We start from the raw sequence: 15,731 nt of genomic DNA on the forward strand, positions 1-15,731 counted from the left end.
TTTGCTGTCATGTAAACGCAAAATAATACATGCAATTACAATGGTGAAAAGGGTACCTAGGAGGAGCAGATGTATCAAATGAACACTCAGAAGCTGAAAGCCAGATGAGCACCAGCACAGTTAGGCTGGAAATGTTTCTGTGGATGAAGACTGTGAAAGGGTTGGGGAGAGCAGCCACAGGAGAGCTTGGCTCTGGCCTAGCCATATGACGGGGACAGTGGGAGCAGGGTGTCACAGCTATGGATATGACCAGAGGCAGGGAGAGGCTGCAAGATTGGCAAGAGCAAGCCTAGGAGAGGATTTGTTGTCAGGCAGCAGTTTTGAACTGCATTCTGGAGGAAAGGTGGCCAGAGGTGATGCCAGCCCAGAGCAGCTGGTGTTTAACATCTGGATGGATCTGTGACTGGCTGCAGCATGAAGCCTCCAGACACAGGTGGCCATGTTTACCCACAGTGTCTTTGTTCCCATCACAAGGTAGCATCTGCATCCATGCATCTGGTCTTCAGAAAGTCTTTCCTCTTCAATGTGCCACACAGAATGGGCACTCTGTTTTCCTTCTACCCACAGGAGACAGGCAGCAGAGTTTAGGACTGGCCTGGGGCCTCTGTCTTTCTCAGCTACAGGAGCTGAATCCTGGCTGTGCAACCGTTATGTGTGCAGGCATATGCCATGGGCTGGGTCTCTTACAACTGTGCTGGCTGGAAACATTATGCGATTCCTGCAGGGAGGAGTTGCACAAGCAGTAGGAGTCTGCAGGCAGCCACACAAAACAAGCAGGATTACAAATGGAGCCACATCAGGGGACTTGGAGAGTGTTGCAGGATTGTAGTAGTGAGGCACCAACCACCTTAAGCTCTGTCTGTCCCGGCTGTATGCTGCTTCAGTGTCAAGAGTGCAGCACTGAGCAGTAGGCCTGCACTGGCTGTGCTGGATTTGTCCTGAGTGCAACCAGGTTTGGAGTCCTGCAGGAGACCAACGCCTAGGGCTGTCAATTACTCTGCAGATCACTTCCCCAGTTTTGCCACTGCCACTGATGCTGTCATAAGCCCTTCCTCAGCCTCACTTGCATGTTACTTAGGCCCTTATTGACTGCTGGAATGGGATGTGCTTCGCATACATGTTGCCTTGCTGAGGAGGTTGAACCTGAAACATGACAATGGCTCACAGATAGCTTCAGCACTGGGCTGAGCAGGGGATGACAGAGAACTTTCCCTTTCTACTTAAATGTCATTAAGAGACCCTTTTGGGGTGCCAGAGGGGGGTTTCCATGAAGGTGACCTTAGTCTGGGCCTTGGTAATTAATTCCACACACAGTCTACTGTTCAGCTAGCTGGTGGAGTTTCACCCAGCTGTCTCTTAGCCAGGGACAAGAGGTGTGCAAGGCTCACTCTGGGCTCCCCTGAAGACAGTGGTGGGTCTGTGGGCCCTGTGGGCACTGACTGTCCCTGGGGCATGCATGCTGCCCAACTCCTGCCACGCCCAAGGACCAGTGAGTGCATTCCCATCCCTGCATTATTGCCTGCTTCAGAACAGCAATGCAGTAATTGCTGCTAGTTTTAGTCTGTATTAATACATGGGGCCAGGAAGTCTGGTGTTTGTGCAACAGTTATGTATTGGTGTCCTTGCTAGGGGGTGGCAGACTGCAGGGTGGTGAGGCTGGGACAGCGCCTGGAGTCGGTAACCCCCCTGCCTCTAAGAGTCAAGGTCCTGCAGGAGCCTCCACCTGCATGCCTCGCTCTATGGCAGAGGGCAACAGAGGCCATGCCAGCATCCAGGTGCAGCACAATACCTCTTCACCACACTATCAATTACCTTTTTTTATTTTGCAAACACAAAGCTATTTGTGCAATAACTTTTAAAACTCTGAATTGAAGAATATCATTAAATGATTCTCCCTTCAGAGTAAAAGCTTGCTTTAAAATACAAGCAGAGGAGAATGTTTTGATGTTTGTGCTACTTGTAGATGTAAATAGTGCAGTCAGATGGTGATTGTCAGCATGGACCACCATTGCTGAGGTACCCATGAAAGTTAGTAACAAGAATTCAGATTTCTCCATGCAAGACCACCACACTATGAAAAAGGACTGCATAAGAGAAGCAGAGATTGAGTATGCATTAATGTTTTTGTGCTGGGACTGAAAAGACTGTAGTCCTTAACTCTGTCACCAACACCAGAGAGAAATAAGGAAAGTTTCCTAAGTCCAGGTTTTCAAAGCTATGGAGGTGCTGAAGCCATCAGGATTTGGACTTCTAAGCACTTATGGCGTTCCAGGCTATAGAGACTAATACAAACCACTGCAATAAATGTAAGTCTTTTAACTTACTTTAAGAACTTGCATCAAGTTCCTTTTCTGTTTTTCAAAAATCAGCTGTCAAAGAAGATGAAAATATTTTGTCCTTGTTATAAGTATAGGCATTTGGCACAGAAATAATCCTTTGCTGTATTTTGGCCTAATGTAGTGGGTGCCTGATCTCTATTGATGTTCTTATGTGAAAGCTTTTCACATCTCTTGTAAACATTATAACCAATCAGAATTAGGACTGCACTGAAAATCTCACCTCTGGGTAGAAAACAGCCACCTGACAACAGAACAGCCCTGGAGCTGCTCACAGCACCTGGCTCTCAACACACAAACTTCAGATTCTTGAGGGAAACCTGAGGAGGTTTGGAGCTATATATTCTCTTTTGATCTGTGTCTGAAAAGCTCTTTTCCCAGTAAACACAAGGATCATATGCTTTTCTTGAATAGCTGCTACTGGGTGCTACTCCTGTCACCAATGGCTTTGCTTTCCATGTACAAGCAATTTTTCTTTGCAGTCAGAGTAGTAGCTGTGTTGGTGAACAGCAAATCTGTGCTAAGAGCTTACAAATTGTTACCTGCTCTGCATCCTGTAGAACTGTCATATCCTAGCTCGTAGCATGTCCTTTTTGCTTCATCAGCATTTAGCCCCAACAGTGCATAAGATCTCTATAGTCAACTTCATCTTCTTTCAAGCTGGTGGTTAAAAATAGGAAATGATCTCTCAGCTGGTGCTGCTGTGAGGGTTCTTCATGAAGGACATCCCAAGGGAAATTTCTGATGGAGCATGCCCTCTTCCACTTACCCATTTTCAGACAAGTCTCTTTCCTACCTGCAAGGGAAACCTTACTTGGTGAAGTAAGGGTGATATAATCCATACTAGGAAAAGAATGGAGATAGATTCTCAGTAAGGAATTTCACACTGTAAGAAGTTGTGTTTTCTGTTTTTGTTTGTTTGTTTGTTTGTTTGTTTTGTTTTGTTTTGTTTTTGCTTGTGTTTGACTTCATCTGAGAATTTAAGGGTACAACAACTGCCATTTCAATTTCAGTTGTCAAACACTAACACTTCTTTCTTTAAAGTTTACATTTTTGGGGTCAGGATTTGCATATTTCCTGTGTTTTGAAAGCATTTAGTAGATACTATTGTCCAAATAAAGACCTTAAAATGTAACATGAACAAGCAGGGATATTTAAGAAACCCACCCCATTAGTGCATTTATTTGCCTGAGATCTAATTTAAGACTGATCACAGTAGTAACTGGACAGGAAACAGAAAAGAGGTAACACTTCAAGAGTGAGCAGTATGACAAAATGCTCCCATTTTAACTTTAATTCTATAAAAGCCTTATACTTCTCACAGCAAAATGACTGGTGGAGTATCTTTAAGTTAAACAATTATTACAGTCATTAAACTGATTTTTGATAAAAGAGATAAGTTATGAGAAGTGTTAATATAAAAATTAAAATTATTTAAAGCACTCTGCACATCTGTGGCTCAAATATCTACAGAAACCAGCAGAACTTATGCTGTAAAAGTCTTTTGTGTGGATCCTTGGTATGTAACAAGGTAAAGCATTGTCTAGCCTTTTAGGCTCTGTCAAATCAAAGTTCATCATGTTACTTCCACAGTCACATTAGGGAGAAAAGCCTAACAGTACAAGTCTACTGCTTCTGGGAGTAAGCTTAGTGTTAAGCCTAGCCATAGAAGCATCTCTTGAAATAAAGGTCCTACAGCAGAATAGTTTAAAATGTTCTTTCGATTTTAAACAGCAAACAGGCTATCCAGGATCCCTGAGGTCTTAAATGTCCCTTGGCCTTCTTTTGACCCTGTATACACCTTACATTCTTCCTTTAATGATTGACACTCAGTGGGTATGTGCCTTCAGGCATATTGAAGTTGTAGCTGCTGCTTCATCAAAGCAACTGTTTACAGCTGGTTTGAGTTGGATGCCAATAAACAGTATTCTTTTTGTCTCAAAATAAAAAGCAGCTTAAGTCTCTAATGATAAGGATTTTGTTCTTTGTAGAAGGAAAAATCAGATAGGTAGGGACAGCCAGACACAGCTTCACAAGTCACTTTATACTTACAGCTAAACTGCTTTTATCTCGTCAAGTGAGTGGGCTATAGATTCTTATCATTGTGGCAGAAGTGATGAGGGTAACATCTTTAGTTGGAAATCATTGGCAACATGTGGAGAAAGCTTAAGATGTTGTCACACTTTAACTTGGTCCTGATCTGTTCAAAGGCAGTTCATACTTTCTAACTGTGCCAGCAGGTAGTGAGAGAGAGTTAAAGACCATCAGAGTAAAATAGATCATGCTTTTCTTTGGAGAGTTTATGACTTTCATAAAGTAGGTACAAAGAAACTGCAGCAGTAACTGTTATTTTCTAAATGAAGAGCTTATGTTCACCCAACCATATTTCATTAACTTGTACACCAAAGCTTCTACAATTCCTGCCTGGTTGGTGCAATGCTAGAAGCAATCTTAAATATTTTAATGCCTATTGTCAGTGAAATGAGAACAAGAGAAATGTGTAAATTAGCTGTGCCCCTTATGTGTGGCCACCTGACTTGTCCAACATAGCAGGTAGCAGGACATAGCCATGTACTGGATTGTTTTCTGTGGAATTTGCAAAATTTCCAATGCAAGCTGTTTTGTGACTTGTGTTGATGTGAGATCCAAAAGAGTAATCATTTTTCTTCCAGTAGCAAGTTGAGAAAATGCTAACGACGCTTTTAAAGTTAATTCTTTGAAGGAACAGTAGAAAATAGATTATTACAGACCCCTCAGTGAAGTGAGACATTTTTAAAGTCTTCTTCCTTGTGAATGAAGATCCAGTCCTAGTACAGTTGGTACCAAAGTCGTGTTTTTTTTTTTTTTGTTTTTTTTTTTTTGTTTTTTCTAGTTCTTGAAGCAAAAACTGATACAGCTTCTCATCCTATATTTATCTTTAGCAGATGATCTTAACTTCAGAATTACGGGTAAGCAAATTTCTTTCTATTACAGCAAATATTAGGTTTAAGAAAATAAATAATAATTCATAAACTTTGAAGAAAGGACAGTACAGCCAGAGCAGGATTTTTTCAGCCAATTATTCAACAGGACACCTAATTTAGGGGGAACATTTATGCAACTTTCAGAAATACCATGGGACATTTCAGTGCTTTTATAGAACAATTTCAATCAATACAAATGTTCTTACTAAAAGGAAGGAATGTCATATTGATATAATGAGGTGGTGATTTTGTACACCTCCTCCGTAACAGGCATCTCTATTTTTTATCTCTTTGGATGTATATATGCATGTGTGTACTATACACACGTACACAAAACCAAAAAATAAGCAGTATTGTCCAGCTTTGTCCTACTTAGAAGTTTTCATTTAATTAAAAAAAAAAAAAAAAGTTAATAAAATGTTTAGACAAACCTTTCAGTCTTGTGAGATTAAGAGCATAATCGTCTTTGCATGCCTAATAATGTTGTTAGTATCTTATGGGATTTCATTTTCACACATGTAGAATGGTCCTGTGTGAGATGTTTAACTGCTGGAGTAACTTAAAACCTATGTTAAAGTTCCAGGCAAAAGAAGGATCTGGGCATGCTACAGGGCCTTACATGTTGATTGTGATCTTCATGTATGTGTTTGGACAGTCTAGTATACCAAATACAAATACAGATGCTGTTAGCTAAGTCTTTAGGATTTAGTCTTTAGGGCTATTGACCATATTTGGCCTTACAGAAGCTTGTAGTTTTAAGTAGCTCACTGTTAATCAAGAATTCAGTTTAGAGAGCAAGTAGAGTAATCATTCATACTAGAATAATTAGACAAGTATGTTCATTTACATACAAAAAAAAAAAAAAAAAAAAGAATCAGCTATTTGGAGCCTTCAAAAAAGCCTGTACTGAAAGAGCTATGTATTTTGTATTTTGTATCATAGTATTAGTAATGTGTAACTGACATGATGTTAATAAGAGTGACTCCATATTACAAGAATAAGTTATCCTTCCTAGGCATTTCTGGACACACCCTTAGTCACCTTAGGGTTTCTATGTGTTTGTTATTGTTTTTCATACCAGTGTCCCTTCTCCTTTCTCAACAGTTTTTTTGACCTCCTGGAAAATGCCAGTGGGCACTTAGTTTTGCTGATTTGTATTATCAGATGATTGAATTTTGTAGGGGAAGGACAGTAAAGATTGCTGGGAAAAAAAAAAAAAGTTTTCATCCATTAAAGGTCAAGCTAATAGAACATGATTTACAGCAGAATATAGTGGGGACTTTTGTAAGACAAACAGCAACTTTTCATGTTCAGATGGGGATTCTTGGGTTAAATTGCTATCTTTGAGTTCTGAACTTGGAAAGGTATTAAAGTGGAATTAAACCTTTACACAATCCGGCTCTTGTGTCATTCAGGATTTTTTTTAGTTCTGTTTAATTGTACATCACAGCAGGGTTCTGAGTGACTGGTGCTCTAAAGAAATGAGGGGTAGGGTTAAGTCTGCAGCCCACTGCTCTCTGCTAATCCTTCTTGTTCCTTGAAGAAGGATTTACTTTTGCTGCCAGCTTGTGAAAGACTTTCCTCGTCCAGAAGAGATTGTTGTGGCTTTCCTGGGGAGGTGTGGTTGCTATAGCAGGGAGTCACGCCTGGGTATTTTCTCAGACCCTACTGAGAATGGGCCAAAAAAGAGCCGAAGAAGAGTAAAACTGGGGATTAAAAAGTAGAACAATGGGAGACAGGAAAATAGGAGTGGGAACAAATGGGAATTACAGCACCAAAAATAATGCAAAGTGACAAAAAGAGGAAATAGAAAAATAATAGCTGACAGTCTGACTGAAAAGAGAAACACTACAAAAGAACAATTTATTTTCAAGAGGCAAAGAAAATAAAAGGGCATTTGGGAAATAAGACACAGGCCAGTGTGTTAATTTTTTAAAAATTATTATTATTAATTTATTATTATTCTTACTGTGTTGCAAACATATATGCATCAAGTATTAAAAAAAACTATTCCCTTTATTCCCTTTCTATATCCATCTTTTTACTACAATCTATTTATCCAAAACAAAATATTTTTGGATTTTTAACTGTGTTTACTTATCTGCTGTTAAATGACATTTCTAATACTGTCTATCCCTACAGACTAAGCGTAGGATAATTCTGGTCTTTCCATATAAAATATAGATGTTTAGATAATAGCAGAAGAGAGCCAGCTCTCCACTCAAATTCTGTTCTTCAACGATTCCCAAAGGAATAATTGCTTTCAGGGGAATGCCAGTGGGCACTTCTTTTTGCTGCTGTTTACCGGAGACAAATTCTTCAGTTTCTGCCATGGCAATGCCCCTGATATAAATACCTGGTCCTGCTGCTGCAGGGGCTTCAGCCTCTGCCATCATCCCACCACAGTTACATCCTTAAATTGCATTTGCCAGCTCATGGATATGACATGAAGAGCTTATCCTTAGGATTTTCAGATGCTGCATTTTGGTCCTAAACCCCTTTGCACTACAAATAAAAGACAGCCTAATTATGCAGACATCTGAACTTTTTCATCTCAGTAAAGGAAACAGAAATTTTCATTCAGACTAAGGTTTGTCACATTGCAAATAAAATTTAAAAAGAAGCCAGTCCAACATCTAACAGCAAATCTCTCTGAATGCCTTTCCTGCACCCTACTGCTTTATATATAAGAGAGGCTGAGAGATGTAACAGATGAAACATTTTGTTTATGAAGTGTCTATGTTTTGTTTTATTTCACATGTTTTTGCAATATAGATAACAGATTACACCACAGAGCTCTCATTGCCTTGTGCAATAAAGATACTATAAAGCCTTTCTGGGTATTAATAATAGATAGTGTTGATGAGTTTGGAGAAGCTGGCAATAGACCCCCCACTGTAAAGACATTAACACCACAGGACTAAGGTATCTTTCCCTTGCAAATCAGTTTCTAAATTGGCTGTGCTGATGGGTTTGGGCACAAGCTCTTGTACAGCATCAGTGCAGCAGGCACCGGAAGTTACTTTGTTTTGTTTTGTTTTTTACTGGCAAATGATGTTTCTTCCTATTAATGCTCTTCGTTGAGAGGAAAGGCCCTATGTAAATTCTATCCCTAAGTTCTTGCCAGCCAAGAAATAACTTAGAAACTACATTTGAATTGCTTTGACATTACTATTTTTTTTCTTTAAAAGTGAAGGCCAAAACAGTGAATCACCAACAGTACAGTTTCCCTGCTTATAGGCCCTTCAGGGTCAATTTTCATATAAAATTATATTAGAAGAATTTCACTTTGTTGTTGGCAATGTAAATTCAACGGAAACTGTAAATTCAGTATGCCACTTAGAGAAGAAGAAAGATAAGACTTCTCACCAGACTAGTGAATATTCAATGCACTGAAGAAAGTCCTCACAGATCTGTTTTATGAAATAAGGCCTCCACTGTACACAGTTGAGCCATTTCATGCACTTGAAAATCAAAGAAGTTGTAGAGGTAGGGAATAAAGATGGATTTAGTTTAATATGTGTAAATAACTGAATGTGAATCCAAAGAAAGAAAAAAAGTAAAAAATGCTGGTTGTCAATAATGAACTTGCTCAGCAGAGATCCAGCATAAATAAAAACACCCCAGCACCTATTACGCTTTTGTAGCACTTTGATATAATTAATGTTAAACAAAAGCACAACAGAAGCCTGGTTACCCTGTTTTTAACTCAAAGACAAAATAACATTATTTCCCAAATGTTTGTGCTGCATAAAAGTATAATTCTAACAAAATCATCATATTTGTTAATGTATTAGGCTTCTAATTGCAGCCCTGACTTTACCAATTCAGTTGGAGCCCTTAACTTTTATAACAGTTTATATTCTCCAGAACAGATTAGGAGAAAATTGCAGCCATAATCTGTACAGTGCAATTGCCATGCTATAAAGAGGAATGGGAGAAGCTGGGAAGAGCAATTGGATTCCCAAAGGTGGAGCACAGTAGAGCAATATCAGTGACTTTGTAAATGAAAAATTGTTTTAATTCCCTTCTAACAGCAATAATTCGATTCTTCATAAATTTTTCCATCAAAGTGTTGTAAGGAAAAATGCTATAAAATAGAGCTGCATGGCAGTGATAGAAGGCATTGAACAAAGTGGTCAATTAGGGGATGAAAATTAAGCAAAGAGAAGAATCCATTCTGTCACATTCTGCTTGAAGCAAGAAACTCCTCTGCACTTTACATTTTATGTTTTACTTTATAGTTAAGGAAGATGCAACTTTTCCATTCATTCTGTCCCTACTTCAGCAAGTTGCCTTTGCATGGTGATGTTGAATTATAGGCATTCTTACATGTTTTACTGAATCCATTAGTTGCATCTTTTTAATTCATCTTGGAACTGTGAGTTCAATCCTGGAGATCAGGAAGATCTCCATCAGCAGGAAGAGCCCGAGGGGCCATGGAGTGCACACCCCCTCTGCCAAGGGCTGCAGCTGCAAAGGGGGCCAGGCCTAGGCTCAGCACCTTGCGTGCAGGCAGCAAGCAGTGGCCATGCAAGGGGCAGCTGCAGGGAAAGGAAACTCACCTGGGTGGGAGAGTCTTCAGCAGCTGTGCCTTCTGCAAGAGCAGAGGCTGGTGGTGTTGCTGGTCCAGCCCACAGTGCTGCAGGGCACAGAGGTTCTTGCAATGCTGTCATCCCAGGGCCAAAAGCCTTGGCAGGTCCTGAAAAAGGACCAAATTCTGTTCCTGTTCACACAAATGGGACCACTTCCTTTTATTCCAGTAGGAAAGAAATCTCAAGCAGAGGGTAGTATTTTAGTTGCGTGTCTTATGCAAGTCATTGTGTGGGTCAGACCAGCTGATGAAGCTGCCAGCTGATGAACGTGCGAGGGACCAGTGTTCAGTGTGCAGAGCACCACAGGACTGTAGCTCTCTGGTAAAAACATGGGCTCGAGCTCCTGCCAGCCTCAAAGCACGTGCATGCATAGCATGGGACTGCATTGTCTCCATCATTATTTTATCTGCTAGGTTACTTTTGGGTGGCAGTACAACACTTCATGTAAAAATGCAGGTCAAATGTTCATGGGAAAAAAGGTACCTTGGTGCCACACTTTAATCAAAGAAATCACTTGCACATTGTGAAGCATAGCTTTAAATGCAAGTGTTCATCAGTAGGTGGTATTCTTAATACAGCACCTGTTGATAGAGGCTTAATAAATATTTTCTTCAGTCTTCCCTCTAGAAAAAGGGGGTTTTATTTGTGTGTGTGTTTTAGGTTCTCTCTATATATTACATTTTTTCTAGAGACGTTTAAATTTTCCATTTTTGTACATTTTATTCATTTTATTAATACTCAGTGAAGTGGAATTAGTTTTCTTTTACTGAAGATTCATCTATGAAGTTGACTTTAATAAACTATGTAATTATTTTTTCTGCTATGATTTTAATCATGTTTAAAATGAATTTTTATTTTTATTTTTATTTTTTTTCCCAAAGCATAAAATTATAATATTTCTGTTCTACTTTGGTGCACTCGAGATGATTTTAATGTTCAGAATTTAGTGTAGCCAAGCAAGTTTTTCTTTTTTTTTTATGTGCACCCGTGAGTTGTAAGATGCTACAGAAATGTTCAAGTCCTATTCTTGAAAAAAAAACATGCATAGTATTTCCCCTTTCCATGTCATCTAAAGAACAAAGAAGTATCAAAATGTTTTTTGAAGAACAAGTAATGGATGTCATTCATTAGTAATTTAATTTCTTCTCTTAATTAAACTTAGTTTTGTGAAAAGCATAATACATTTTACTTCATTTCTAACATACTTTTTTACTATTGACTACTTCTGAGTGCCAAGTGAACTCCCAGTTGTATATATAGGCATGATAGGGATGTCATATACCAGCTATTATCAGAAAGAAAAGCATCAGAGTTTAAGACCATATCTACAATATTTACAAAAGCTTGTTACCATCATCTTTGCATATTTATTAAGTAAAGAAAAGGCAGGTATCTGCTGTGGTTTCTTGCAACACATAATATCAGAATAATGCAAAGGAAAATGATTTAACATTTCAGTTAGATGGCAGCATCTGTCCTCTCACATATATCAAATTTGACTTAATAACTTCCTGTTTACTGCTTCATGGCAGAAGTCCAGTAAATAAACAACCTGACTGAATTAGTCTATTTTTATACCTCTGTTCTATATAACAAACCTCTTGAACCACACTTAATATGAACAGCAAATTTCATATTGTACATTGAGATCACTCAGCGCAGATTAAATTAGTTATAATAAAACAATTAAAATGTATTTGCCAACAAACAGGAGGAAATGAAGGACCTGTGTGAGCAATAGAAAGGTAAAGGGTGGGATATTCGGATGTTATAAGAGTAAACAGCAGAACAGTGATTTTCAGGAGCATAGCAGGGTCAAACTTACAGCAAGATAGCTACGCAAGAGATAATAAATCAGTAGTACATACTAAACACCAGATGGTTGTGCCCATGCAGGAAGGCACAACGGATCATGTAACTGTGGTTGTTCCTAAGGATTACTGATTCATCCTGACTTCACAGGGATATTCTACCAAATAAAATCTTTATGGCCTCTTCCGCTAGTGAACATTTTCATCTACTGTTTAAAGACAGGACCACATGTCTTACTGTTTTCATTGCCCCTAAAATATATGCAAAATTAATTTGGTAAGTTCACCCAGTTTAAAATAGTGAATATTTTTTGATATCTAGTACTGTGAATTTGCTTCACAGTGATTGTTTCAAATACTTGAATGGACAAACAGGCCATTGTTCCAGGCTTTAGCTCAGCTGAATCCCCTAAGTATTTCAGGCATAGAGACAAACACACTTAAAAACTCCTAAACTTATTGAGTTGTCTTTCAAAATTGTCCAGGCAACAGAATTTATTTATAAAACTCTTGCAATCATTGATTCAAAACAAGGTTTTCTTGTTCTGCTTTTCTCTTTTGTCCTCTTTGAACAATTTTCTTTGGAATGTTTTCGTTGTGCTTAGGAGTCAGAGATTTCCTGGGGCTTCTAATAAAGGCATTTGATTTCCACTCTCCACATACTTTAACAAGTCCAAGGATTTTGAGGTTTGACGTTAACTTAAGAGAGCTGGAGATAATCAGCCGGGGGGGGGGGAGGGGGGGGGTAAAAAAGCCAGAGTTATGCAAATTATTTGTAAAAAAAGTATAGAAAGTAAAAGAAATATTTCTTTAAATATGGTTAAGTAAGACAGTCTTTGCCTCAGCGCATAATATCTGCATGCTCCCCATCAAATGTACTGCTTTGATTAAAAGCTGCAAAGGGTGATCTGTAAAGTATTCCTGCTATCCTACACTTCTCAACAGGTTTATTACCATTCGTTTATAAAATGAACAGTCTAATGAGCAGTGTTTTAGGTCACAGATATCAAAGACTGGTCATTTGTCAAGATTAGTTTCCTGTTGTGAGACTGCCTTGTGCAAAAAAAAAAAAAAAAAAAAAAAAAAAGGTGCATAACCCTGGATTACTTTCTGGAAGCTGAAAAAATACCAATAAACACTTTATAAGATAAATTTAATGAAAATTTTATAATCACAGAATTAAATCCACCACAGTTCAATATCTGTGACTGCATGTTATAATGCAGACAGTATCTGAGTACAGATTATGATATTTTATTATGTTGACAAAGGACAATTTAGAGATATGAAGTTCATGTAGTATTGTCAGACAAATATAACTGTTAATTTGAATGATTTAATACTACATTGACAACGATGTAATTCTTTATAACTAAAAGACTGCATTTGGAAACATTACTGTGGAAGCACCACCTTTCTGGCAATAGTCAATTGCCAATAAATAACATGAACTATATTCTATTTGTGTTGGCCATCTTTTACTTTGAGGAAAAAAAGAGAAAAAAGCACTTCATAAAGCAATATAACATAGAAGACACTACTGAGGTAAACAACAGACACCATAGCACAAGGATAAGAAGAAAGAATGTTTCTATGTTCCACTTAGAAGAAAGGTGAAGGGGCAGTGTATGCTTTCCTACTTAAAATTATTTCTAAACATATTACGTTTATGTTTTGACTTTAATTGGATGGTGGCAGATTTTGCAGTTTGCTTGGGAGAAAACTGAAGGCTGTTGCTGTCTTAACTATTGCAATACAACATTTATTGCAATATTCGTCCAACCCCAGCTTCAGAGGCCCTGAACTACTCACGTGCTGTCCCCTCTGCAAAAGAGCTGTAGCAGGCCTTCTGTGCCCTGGCTCCCGCAGCCTTTCCAAGGGAAGCTGCCCTTTCTCCTGCACTCAGGTGGCAAAGCAGGAAGGTTTCTGTCTGCTAGCTGCTTTCTACCTGGGCTCACCTTGTGTTGGGGCGCAGTCCCATGGCTGCCACCCACACAGGGCTGCCTGCTGGTCCAGCAGATTTGCAGTACGGATGGTTTGGCCCAGAAAGACTTACTGCGTGATCTCTTGGAACCAGCATCTCTGCTAGTTTATTCTTTCAAAGAGAAAAAAGTCCTTATGCTTTCAGTATCTGTCAGAGTCTGGCTTCTGTGGTCTGCCTACAAAGGAGCTTGGTGGAGCAGACATCCTACATTAACTCTTTCTGTGGAAAGCCTCCGTATGAAGTACACTGATCACTCAGCATTATTTTTATTAATAGCATGACCACAGTGCTGGAGTTTTATCATCATTATCACAGCAGTATCACAAAGAGTTTTAGACAGATCACAGTGCAGGATCACGGTCACTTTCTGAAGTTTCTTTCTAAGATTTCTCATACCAAGAGCACTGATTTGAAATGCAAATGAAGTCAGGAACCTGGAAACTGTAGAAACAGAAATGGCAGCAGATTTCTCAGTCAGGCTGTTACATCTGCAGCCCATCAGAGCTGTTACCACATGTAGGGTCTGTCCCATCCCTCCTGATAGCTATCCATTGAATTTTACTGAAGCGTACACAGGTTAACTGTCACCCTAGTATAAATGAACTGATGCCAGTTAGGGGAGCCGGATGCCTTCACACCAGATTTGCTAATCTTCAGATTCTTTAAGTGTGCTCCATCATCACAACAGTCTTCAAACAAAAGATACAAGCTTAATTAAACTGAGTCAAATAGGTTTAAGCAGTTAAATAGAAACAACTTTTTTTAAGTGCTTAAAATCTGTTTGCTCTTTTTTTCCCATTGTATTTTAATCCTTTCAGATATGTTATTATGCATAAATAGAAATACTTCCTGCATAGGACTTTGCTAGCTAAGACATTGTAATATTTTTGTGATGCTTACTAGTTAGAACATAAAATCATATTTTCCTCTTTTAAAGTTTGTATGTGAGAGCAAAAAAACCCAAACATATAGGCAAATCCAATAGACTGCAGGAAATTAAATGGCCTATATACCAGCAGTGGCTGTGGGTCCTGCACGGCATCAATTTTCCTTTAATAGATTTAATTCATTATGTACCCAAAAAGGAGTTGCTAAGTGTTCCTTGTATGACTTGTGCAATGCATATCTGTCATGTTGTAGCTGTGATTGTGCAAAGATATACACCAAACCAGCAAGGTTAATAGAGTAGATCTCTTTAATCAGATCAAAAGATACAAATGTAAAAAATACACAATGTCTTGGGCATTCCACCTTTCTTTGAATGCAGTATGCAAATGTATTTACATTTTCTTTTCCCTCTTGCCCATTTTGCGATGCTACGCTTTTCTGAAAAGCTAGTGGTTGCCATTTTGCTGTATTTTCTCAGTGCAGACAAAATGGAAGCTTTGGAGAACTCAGTAGCTACCACAGACTGTGCCTTCTAAAATTGATGATATTTGCCTTTTATTAAAAAAAAAAGAAAAAAAAAAGTGATAATTTTGAGGATGAAAAAGAAAGCAGCATACCTCATCCTAAAAGGTAGAATCTCCTTTTTCCTGTGAACGCATTGGTGCAGTTGTGTTAATTTTATTTTAAAAAATGTAAATATTAATGCACCTTGCACTTTGATGTATTGCCATAAGAGACACTGAATTTCAAATTACCAAAGCCACTATGTGATACAGGGACATAACTTAGCTATTCATCTTTATTTGAAGCAGCCCTCTTCCGAAAAGCTCACTTAGGGAGATTCCCAGTTGCTATTAGAAAAGCAAAATAAAATTAATCTAAATCATTCAAACTTTATCTTAGAAAATTAATGATGGATGAAAGAGGGGGTTAATAAAGGTTTAATAAGAACTAGTCTGGAATATAGCGTATATTCCAGAGCCTGTGATTATAGTGGTAATTTAGCAGATTGTATCGCTGCCTGTCTCTGCCAAAGGATGTTTCACACCATTTAAAATGCACAGTATTCTCTTTGGAGACAGGTTGGTCTGGAATAACTCAACATCCAAAGAAAAGCCATGTTATTTCACTCCTCTCTTTATCAATTGCATGTG

The 15,731-nt window shown here is 38.5% G+C and overlaps 1 protein-coding gene across 2 annotated transcripts in view; it reads left to right on the plus strand.

Annotated features, from left to right (window-relative positions):
• The window catches only part of LMX1B (LIM homeobox transcription factor 1 beta), a 115,519-nt gene that overhangs the window by 80,736 nt on the left and 19,052 nt on the right, over nucleotides 1-15,731 (plus strand). The gene's annotated exons all lie outside the window — the stretch shown is intronic.

The sequence above is a fragment of the Anas acuta genome, chromosome 20 (assembly GCF_963932015.1).
Source record: "Anas acuta chromosome 20, bAnaAcu1.1, whole genome shotgun sequence".
Lineage (NCBI taxonomy): Eukaryota > Metazoa > Chordata > Aves > Anseriformes > Anatidae > Anas > Anas acuta.